The sequence below is a fragment of the Thalia democratica genome, unplaced genomic scaffold, assembly GCF_965202585.1.
Source record: "Thalia democratica unplaced genomic scaffold, ktThaDemo2.hap1.1 HAP1_SCAFFOLD_1139, whole genome shotgun sequence".
Classification (NCBI taxonomy): domain Eukaryota; kingdom Metazoa; phylum Chordata; class Thaliacea; order Salpida; family Salpidae; genus Thalia; species Thalia democratica.
This window is the reverse complement of record NW_028140050.1, coordinates 20,001-30,000: the sequence shown is the minus strand read 5'-3', so window position 1 is coordinate 30,000 and position 10,000 is coordinate 20,001. Positions and strand designations below refer to the sequence as shown.

Sequence of the window (10,000 nt, the reverse complement as noted above, 5' to 3'; positions counted from 1 at the left end):
ATAAAACTGCGACTAAGCGCCAGCTATCCTGAGGGAAACTTCGGAAGGAACCAGCTACTAGATGGTTCGATTAGTCTTTCGCCCCTATGCCCAAATTCGACGATCGATTTGCACGTCAGAACCGCTACGGCCCTCCACCAGAGTTTCCTCTGGCTTCAGCCTGTTCAGGCATAGTTCACCATCTTTCGGGTCCCAACAAGCACGCTCTTGCTCGACCCCTAGGACGCGGCCTATGGGATCGGCCGGCGATGCGCCTAATGAAAGGATCTCGCCTCGTTTGCCTTCACTGTGCTTTCGGGTTTCGTACTGCCCAACACCTCGCGCGCGTGTTAGACTCCTTGGTCCGTGTTTCAAGACGGGTCGGAGACGTGGCCAGCTTAAGCCGCAGACCCCTGGCGTCTGAGCGCTAACGCGAAGAAGGCCTTGTACAAACTCTAGAGACTGCGAGCAGTTTCCAAAGCCGTATTCCAGCGATCAACACGCAGCCTGTCCGAAGACCGACGCGGAATCTCTCCTCGGTCGCCGAGCCGAAGCTAATCGAACGCCTATAACACTCTTCCGAAGAAGAGCTACCTTGCGAACGACCAAAGTCAGCCCAGCAACCGGTCGCGGCCCTCGCCGAACGCTAGTGCAGCGCCGCGACGCCAGCGCAACCGTAAGAGTCTCCGAAGATCACTCAAACAGTAGGACAGCTCTCGCAGCGCCTGAAAACGTCCGGCGACTCGATGGGCGCCTCCGTTTGCCTCCAAGCGGTTTCACGTACTCTTTAACTCTCTCTTCAAAGTGCTTTTCAACTTTCCCTCACGGTACTTGTTCGCTATCGGTCTCGAGCCAGTATTTAGCCTTAGATGGAGTTTACCACCCGCTTAGGGCTGCATTTCCAAACAACCCGACTCCGGGAAAACCGCTAGGACGAATTACGACCGCCGCCAAGGGCCTAACACCCGCTCTGGGAAAAGGCCTCGATCAGAAGAACGTGGGCAGTCGTTGGTTCGCCGCATGCTGAATTCCATACGCTACATTTCCTCGCCCTCCAAAAAGGCTCGGATTTAGCGCTGGGCTTATCCCGCTTCACTCGCCGTTACTAGGGGAATCCTTGTTAGTTTCTTTTCCTCCGCTTAGTGATATGCTTAAGTTCAGCGGGTCGTCCCGCCCGATCTCAGGTCAAAAGTGATGTACTATAAAAGTACATGCGCTTTGTACGTCGGCCTTTTGAAGTCACTTAACTTATTCTCGAGCACCTACCGTCGTTGCTACCTCACCCGAGGCCAGCAGGCTGCTCACGCTTCAGCTGTGAAATCGCCAGACCAGCTGTCTTTGACGACACGCTCCTCAATTAAGAAACGAGTCGCAGGCACTTTCAAACTAATGAAAGGATCGGTGTGTTAAAGACCCTGAGACGGACGTGGCCCCAGGATTACCCGAGGCCGCAATACGCGTTCAGAATATCGATGCTCAATGTGTCCTGCAATTCACATTACTTCTCGGAGCTAGCTCCGTCCTTCATCGACGCTCGAGCCGAGTGATCCACCGCTAAGAGATCTCTCGTGTTAATCAATCTCAATGCAACCAAAAAATCGTGTTCAAAAAGAAGCGGCCGCGCCAGCACTTGCGTGCTGAATTATTACTCCCGCTGTCAGGAAGCAACGCGACCGAACTATAACAGTTACAGGGCTCGGTCCCTTCGAAGAAGAGACGTCGCTTGAAATCAAATTTCGATTCGTTAATGATCCTTCCGCAGGTTCACCTACGGAAACCTTGTTACGACTTTTACTTCCTCTAAATGATCAAGTTCGATCGTCTTTTCGAACACCGGCGAGTGCGTTGCCGCACGTACCAGGCTCAATCGGAGGACCTCACTAAACCATTCAATCGGTAGTAGCGACGGGCGGTGTGTACAAAGGGCAGGGACGTAATCAACGCAAGCTAATGACTCGCGCTTACTGGGAATTCCTCGTTCAAGGGAAACAATTGCAAGTCCCTATCCCTAGCACGACCGGGGTTCAACGGATTCCCGGAGGCCTCGGCCTAGGGAACACACGATGATCCGGTCAGTGTAGCGCGCGTGCGGCCCCGAACATCTAAGGGCATCACAGACCTGTTATTGCTCAATCTCGTGTGGCTAAACGCCACTAGTCCCTCTAAGAAGTTGTCTCCGACCCAATGGGTCGAGCAGCTATTTAGCAAGTAAGAGTCTCGTTCGTTATCGGAATTAACCAGACAAATCGCTCCACCAACTAAGAACGGCCATGCACCACCACCCACAGAATCAAGAAAGAGCTCTCAATCTGTCAATCCTCGCTGTGTCCGGGCCGGGTGAGATTTCCCGTGTTGAGTCAAATTAAGCCGCAGGCTCCACTCCTGGTGGTGCCCTTCCGTCAATTCCTTTAAGTTTCAGCTTTGCAACCATACTTCCCCCGGAACCCAAAGACTTTGGTTTCCCGGAAGCTGCCGGACAGTTCTTAAGTTCGACACTGCCCGATCGCTAGTCGGCATCGTTTAAGGTCAGAACTAGGACGGTATCTGATCGTCTTCGAACCTCTGACTTTCGCTCTTGATTAAAGAAAACATTCTTGGCAAATGCTTTCGCAGTCGTTCGTCTTGCGCCGATCCAAGAATTTCACCTCTAACGGCACAGTACGGATGCCCCCGTCCGTTCCTATTAATCATTACCTCGTGCTCCGAAAACCAACAAAATAGAACCGAGGTCCTATTCCATTATTCCATGCAACATTATACAAGCGTAAAGCCTGCTTTGAACACTCTAATTTTTTCAAGGTAAACTTGCCGGACCACCGCAACACTCAGTTAAGACACCGCGAAGGCACCGACCAACAAGAACAACGAGGCCAGTGCTAGCCTTTCGACCGACCAACCTCGCCGTCCCTATATCCAACTACGAGCTTTTCAACCGCAACAACTTAAATATACACTTTTGGAGCTGGAATTACCGCGGCTGCTGGCACCAGACTTGCCCTCCAATGGATACTCGTTAAAAAGTTTAAAGTGTACTCATTCCAATTGCAGGACCTCGTACGAGGTCTGCATTGTTATTTTTCGTCACTACCTCCCCGAGCCGGGAATGGGTAATTTGCGCGCCTGCTGCCTTCCTTGGATGTGGTAGCCGTTTCTCAGGCTCCCTCTCCGGAATCGAACCCTGATTCTCCGTCACCCGTTACAACCTCGGTAGGCCGATACCGTACCGACGATAGTTGATAGGGCAGTTGCTTTAATGAGATGTCGCCAGCACTAGGCCGTGCGATCCGCAAGCTTATCCAGAGTCACCATTGTAACGACCCGAAAGCCGGTTAGTTTTGGTCTGATAAATGCGCGCCTCACGTCAGTTCGGCGCTTTACGCATGTATTAGCTCTAGAATTGCCACAGTTATCCATGTAAAAGCGTACAATCAAATGAACCATAACTGATTTAATGAGCCATTCGCAGTTTCACTGTACGTGAGCTCGTACTTACACTTGCATGGCTTAATCTTTGAGACAAGCATATGACTACTGGCAGGATCAACCAGATAACTATCCGAGGGCGTTTAAACCCGTTGCTCGACTGAGCGTTTTTACTGTATAAATACAGACCTTTTCTATCACTCGGCTTAAAAGCCTTGCGAACGTTACTGAAAGTCGGCGCCGGCCTTTTGCTGTTTAAAGCGCCAGCCCGCGTCGACTGCAGCATGCAGCTATACAACTGACTGTTCTTTCTCCCGACCAACCGTTTGCCTTCTGCCGGTTAACTCGTCAGCAGCAACACGCCATCTGTCTGCTGCAGTTACCCGCCTCGAGCCGTGCCTGCCTGCGTCGGCTACTCGTCTCGACGACTTCGCAAAGCTATAAGCCTACCGCCGCTGGACGCTTGTAGTTTTTCATACGCTGCTCCAATGCGTTTACATAGCACGTTCGCCGCCGCTGCAATAGCCGCGCCTCGGGTGCTAAACAGTAATGCTTTAAGCCCGCTTTCTCGCCAAGTCGACCGAACGCACAAACACGTCTCTCTCACTAGTGTAAAGTAATGCATACGTGTATGATGCTCAAATGTTGCTGTTGAACTTTTTTTGCCGATTTTTTTCAATTTGTTTGTTTCTTTTCAATTATTTTAATGTTTTAAGCTTATTTATGCTACGTTTAAATGTTTTAATACTTTTTTTATACTTTATTTAATATGTTTAAAAGAAATAAATAAAAAATAATATATATAAACTACTTTTTTTAATGTTTTAAATATGTTTGTTTATTATAAATAAACTTTATTTGTATTATTTTTTTATTTAAACTTACTTTTTAAATCTTTATACTTGTTTTATCGTTTTAAGCACATTGCGATAAATAATAAACAAAAAATTGAATGAAAATAATAATAATAATAAAAAAAAAAAAAAAACATAAGCTTATTTTATATGTTTCATTTTATTTTTATTTAAACTTACCTTTCAAACCTTAATACTCGTTTTATTTTTTTAAGCAGATCGCGATAAATATAATAAACAAACAATTAAATAAAAATAAATAAAAATAAAATAAAAAAATCAAACAAAAGCTTATTTTATATGTTTCATTTTATCTTTATTTAAACTTCCTTTTAAACCTTTATAGTTGTTTTATTTTTTAAGCACATCGCGATAGATATAATAAACAAACAATGAAATAAAAATAATAATAATAATAATAATAAATCATAAGCTTATTTGTATGTTTCATTTTATTTTATTTAAAACTTACAATTTAAACCTTTGTATTTGTTCTATTCTTTTAAGCACATCGCGATAAATATAATAAGCAAACAATTAAATAAAAATAAAATAAAAAAATCAAACATAAGCTTATTTTATATGTTTCATTTTATATTTATTTAAACTTACTTTTTAAACCTTTATAGTTGTTTTATTTTTCAAGCACATCGCGATAGATATAATAAACAAACAATGAAATAAAAATAATAAAAATGATAATAAAAAATCATAAGCTTATTTTTGTATGTTTCATTTTATTTTATTTAAAACTTACATTTTTATTTATTTAAACCTTTGTATTTGTTCTATTCTTTTAAGCACATCGCGATAAATATGTTAAGCAAACAATTAAATAAAAATAATAATAATAATAAAAAAATCATAAATTTATTTTATATGTTTCATTTTATTTTTATTTAAACTTACTTTTTAAATCTTTATAGTTGTTTTATTTTTTAAGCACATGGCGATAAATATAATAAGCAAACAATTAAATAAAGATAATAACAAATAAATAAAACAATACGGCTAAACTATAAAAAGAAAACTAAATAACTGATAAATACTTGTAAATCATTATTTGAAAAATTTATTTTGAAACACAACACGATTGATTTATAAATAATAATATATTTTTTAATTTGTGTAGTTCATTTAAAGTAGTCTCCCTTTTTGCTTCTGGTTTTATTAGAGTTATATATAACAATAAATTGTGTAGTTCATTTAAAGTAGTCTCCCTTTTTGCTTCTGGTTTTATTAGAGTTATATATAACAATAAATTGTGTAGTTTATTTAAAGTAGTCTCCCTTTTTGCTTCTAGTTTAATTAAAGTTATATAACACATACTATAGTAAGTTAAAAAAACTATAGTAACTTTATAAAACTACTTTATAAAATACATTTGTATAATTTAATAACTTTAAAATAACTATCAAGAATAAAATAGAATAGAATAGCTTTAAGTTTAGTATACAATTGGTATGTAAATTGTGTAGTTTATTGAAAGTAGTCTCCTTATTTGCTTCTGGTTTTACTTGAGTTACATAACGTTAAATAAACATACTTAATAAACGTAACCATCAATACTGTCATTTTAATAAAACTAAGTACAAATACATTGAATTAACATAGAACTTTAAAAAGCCTTCGCTAGTATCTGTTGGTAACAGTAAATAACCTATTATGACTCACAATACAAGAGTGCGAAATTTATTTTTCATTTGATTTTTCAGGTATTTATTTATTTGTGGAAATAAACTTTTTTATTACGTAGAAACTAATTGAATTTTTCCTCTAACTATGCCTATTATTATATTTAGTATGCTTAAAAGTAATAAAATGAAACGTCGCGATTATATAATAAACAAACAATCAAACAAACAAAGAAATAAAAAAAAATATTTTTTTAAACTTATATTTCAACTATATGTCTTATTTTATTTTCATTTAAACTTACTTTAAACCTCTGTATTTGTTAAATATATTTCAACACAATACGATTAAACTATAAGACAAACAACAAAATAAAATAATCACATTAATAAATACACTAAGCAAATAGCTAGAATAAATATAAATAGTTCAATATATACAATATATTTCTTCCATTTTTAAGTTACTTGTTAAACATATTTATTTAAAAATGTTTCTTTAGAATATAAAACTAACAGTTGTACAAATAAAGAAATTAAAAACACATAACACTAACTTTTCATAAATTAGATATGCAAATATGACAAAATAATAACTAAATTGTAAAGCTTTTGTAAACTGTGAACTTATAAACTTATAATAATAATTGCATATTCACTATTCACAATAGCTTTTTATTTAGTACACAACTGGTCTGTAAATTGTGTAGTTTATTTGAAAGTATAATCCCGTTTTGCTTCTGGTTTAAATTAAGTTATACAACACATACTAAAGTAAATTAAATAAAGTAATTCACTACTATCTATTAAATAAAACCAATTTACAAAATACATTAATTTAAATTAAATTGAACTTTGAACTTATAATAATAATTGCATATTCACTATTCAGAATTTCTTTAAATTTAGTACACAACTGGTCTGTAAATTGTGTTGGTTCTATTCAAGTACTCTCCTTGTTTGTTTTGTTTTAGTTGTATTTATTTTTAGATACTAGCACATTCAATACACATAATAAAGTAAACCAAATAAACTCTATTAATTTAAACTAAGTACAAATACATTAAGTTAATACAAAACTTTTAAAAGCTTTTGCTAGTATCTGTTGGTAACAGTAAATAACTTATTATGACTCACAATACAAAAGTGCAAAATTTATTTTCGTTTGATTTTTCAAGTAGCCACGCTTTTATTTGTTTGTGGACAAAAAGACTTTAAAGTTTTAGTATAAAAAAAACTAATTGTATTAATTTTAACTCAGAAAATTGTACTCTACAAGATGGTGCCATTATTTTTTCGATATCTCAAACTGGTCAAACCACTTTTTTAGCGCTCTAATTGGTTTAAACAGCAAATAACGTTATCTGATAGGCTTGAGTTTTTATTTGCTAATAACTAGAATTACTTTTCTTTTAAGCGTTAAAGAAATGTAAATAAACGAGTAATAAGTATAAATAGGTCAGAAAGAAAAATAGTACAATATATCAAAAAAGATGAATTCAAAAAGCAAAAGCCTACGGCACGTGGTATTCCCAAGCGGTCACCCATCTAAGTACTAACCACGCCCGACACTGCTTAACTTCCCAGATCGGACGAGATGGGGTGTGCTCAGTGTGGTATGGTCGTAGGCGTTTGAAAGCGTTTACAAGCCTTTATAAACCCTTCGGTTTGTTTAAAAAACCTATTTGCACTTGATTTACAATCGATTTGATATTTTAAAATTATTCCTTATAAAATTTTAACCTGAATTAACTTTTTTTTTGTTTTTTTAATCAACAGTTACTCCCAAACTGTACTAAAACTGTATTGTAACTGTACAAAAGTGTTTGTTTAAATTATTGTTATCTATAAATTACCTAAGACCAGGACAAGTAGAAGTAAAGTTTATTGAATTATTAAATAAATAAAATAAAATCGTAAAATAAAATAATACAATATGTTTACAATTTGTCATTGATCTATCCATTTATGTTATTGCATTACAAATACAAACATTGCATACATTCAAGAGTATTATTCATCAATCTTTTCAATATAATAAGTTTTAAATTTATATTTATTTTTAAATAATTCCTGACAATTCCTGACATTTTAGATTACCTGAGATTTTTTTTAATTAAATTAATTTTAGTAATTAAATACTTGACGTTCTATTTTGTTTAATTTGATAACTCAACCATGTTTATTTTTTTTTACTAATTTAAAGAACTATTAAACTAAAAGACATTACATACAGCTTCTAAAAGTTTTAAACACCTTAAAAAATATTATTATTTTAAAGATATATTAAAGAACTAAACAGATATTACTCCTAAAAAATCTTGTTAATAATATATAAAAAGTACTCAAAGTCAGACTCGGAAATATATATACTGTTGTATATCTTACTTGAAGTTCACTGTAATTGACACTGAAAAATTGACACTTGAAGTTCACTGAAAAATCAACCTATTTATATAGCAAAATATTTCTTTATCTTTGTCGTGGCGCGGTGGGTCAGTGGTCTTATCAGCTGACTCATAAGCAGAAGGTTGAGAGATCGAATCCCGCTAGTCGTCACGAAACACCACTATCGTTCAATGTTCGGGCTTCAAATTCTTTGAGATTATACTGTACTATTTATCTATCTAACTAATCTATCTAACAAATGTTGTTCAATCTAGGTTGTGGGTACTTGGGTCGAGTAATGCCTTTGACTTACAATCTGTTGTGGATTGACAATATTCCTCTATCTATCAATAAACAAATCTATCTAATAAATGTTGATCAATCTAGGTTGTGGGTACTTGGGTCGAGTAATGCCTTTGACCTACAATCTGTTGTTGATTGTCAACATTCCTCTATCTATCAATAATGATTATATTCAATATTAAATGTTGATTAATTCAGTTGTAAGAAAACCAGTGCGCTGGTTAGGTTGGGTAAGGCCTTCGACTTACAATCTTGGGGATTATCAACGTTCATCACAAGTACAGTAACGATCTCATTGAATTTCCAGTTGGAACATTGGATTGTAGTGGTGGCCTACTTTGTAGGTTTTTTGCCTAGTTTGTTTTTTGCCTAGTAGTGTTTGCCTAGTTTTGACAAACTATTGTATATATATTGTATAACTTTATTTGTATTATTTTTTATTTAAATTACTACTTATTATTAAAGAATTAAATTTTCTTAGAAAAAAAAACTATGTATTTGAACTCTCTGTATTTTTTATACAATACGATTAAACTATATAACAGAAAAATAATTAAATAATCAAACTATTGAATAAGCAGTTAATTAGTGTGTTTTTTTATGCTTCTTTCATTTTTAACTTACTTGTTAACCATATTTCTTTTATTAAAGTATAAAACTAACAGTTACTAAAATAAAATAATCATAAAGTCAATACACAAAACACTAACTTTTTATGAAGTAAAGTTATTCAAAGCTTATAATTATGAAGCTTTTGTATAATATTTCAATTACAGTGAACTTTAAGTAAGATAAGTTTTTTTTTTGTAATAACTACAAAATTGGTATTTTAGTTTATTATTAGTAACTAAATATTTATATTTATTATATTTAAAAAAAAACTTCTATACTAACTCTAATTTGCATATTAAAACATACAAATTTTACCAACTAAGTATTTATTTTTATTTTTCTTATTATAATTTTCAAACATAAGCTTGTATACCTTATATACCTATATACCTCATATAGTAGGCTTGACATAACATAACATTATTTAAATCTTTTTGTTTGAAATAAACTCATTTAGTTATTAGTAAATTACAACATAAATGTTTATAACAATAAAACTAAGATTTAGCTTTTGAGTTAGTAAACTTTGATAGTTTTCTTTTAATAGTTTAATAGTCCTTATTCAAACAAAATTGCTATATATTTAATACACATACAAAAGTAAACTAAGTAAACGTAATTCAATAGTTTCTATTAAGTAAAAGTAATTACAAATACATTAAGTTAATACAAAACTTTAAAAAGCTTTTGCTAGTATCTGTTGGTAACAGTAAATAACTTATTATGACTCACAATACAAAAGTGCAAAATTTATTTTCGTTTGATTTTTCAAGTAGCCACGCTTTTATTTGTTTTTGGACAAAAAAA

At 34.5% G+C, this 10,000-nt stretch overlaps 4 non-coding genes across 4 annotated transcripts in view; all 4 read right to left on the bottom strand.

Annotated features, from left to right (window-relative positions):
- LOC145847890 (large subunit ribosomal RNA) overlaps window positions 1-1,167 on the bottom strand; it is a 3,630-nt gene extending 2,463 nt beyond the window's left edge. The window contains exon 1 of the ribosomal RNA XR_014371587.1: window positions 1-1,167. This exon is cut by the window's left edge and continues 2,463 nt beyond it. This is a non-coding gene — a ribosomal RNA (large subunit ribosomal RNA).
- Window positions 1,168-1,389: 222 nt separating this feature from the next.
- Window positions 1,390-1,542, bottom strand: LOC145847878 (5.8S ribosomal RNA). The gene has a single exon (XR_014371576.1). It is a non-coding gene; the product is annotated as a 5.8S ribosomal RNA (ribosomal RNA).
- Window positions 1,543-1,724: 182 nt separating this feature from the next.
- Window positions 1,725-3,530, bottom strand: LOC145847885 (small subunit ribosomal RNA). The gene has a single exon (XR_014371583.1). It is a non-coding gene; the product is annotated as a small subunit ribosomal RNA (ribosomal RNA).
- A 3,871-nt stretch (window positions 3,531-7,401) lies between these two features.
- Window positions 7,402-7,520, bottom strand: LOC145847893 (5S ribosomal RNA). The gene has a single exon (XR_014371590.1). It is a non-coding gene; the product is annotated as a 5S ribosomal RNA (ribosomal RNA).
- Between the last annotated feature and the right edge of the window lie 2,480 nt (window positions 7,521-10,000).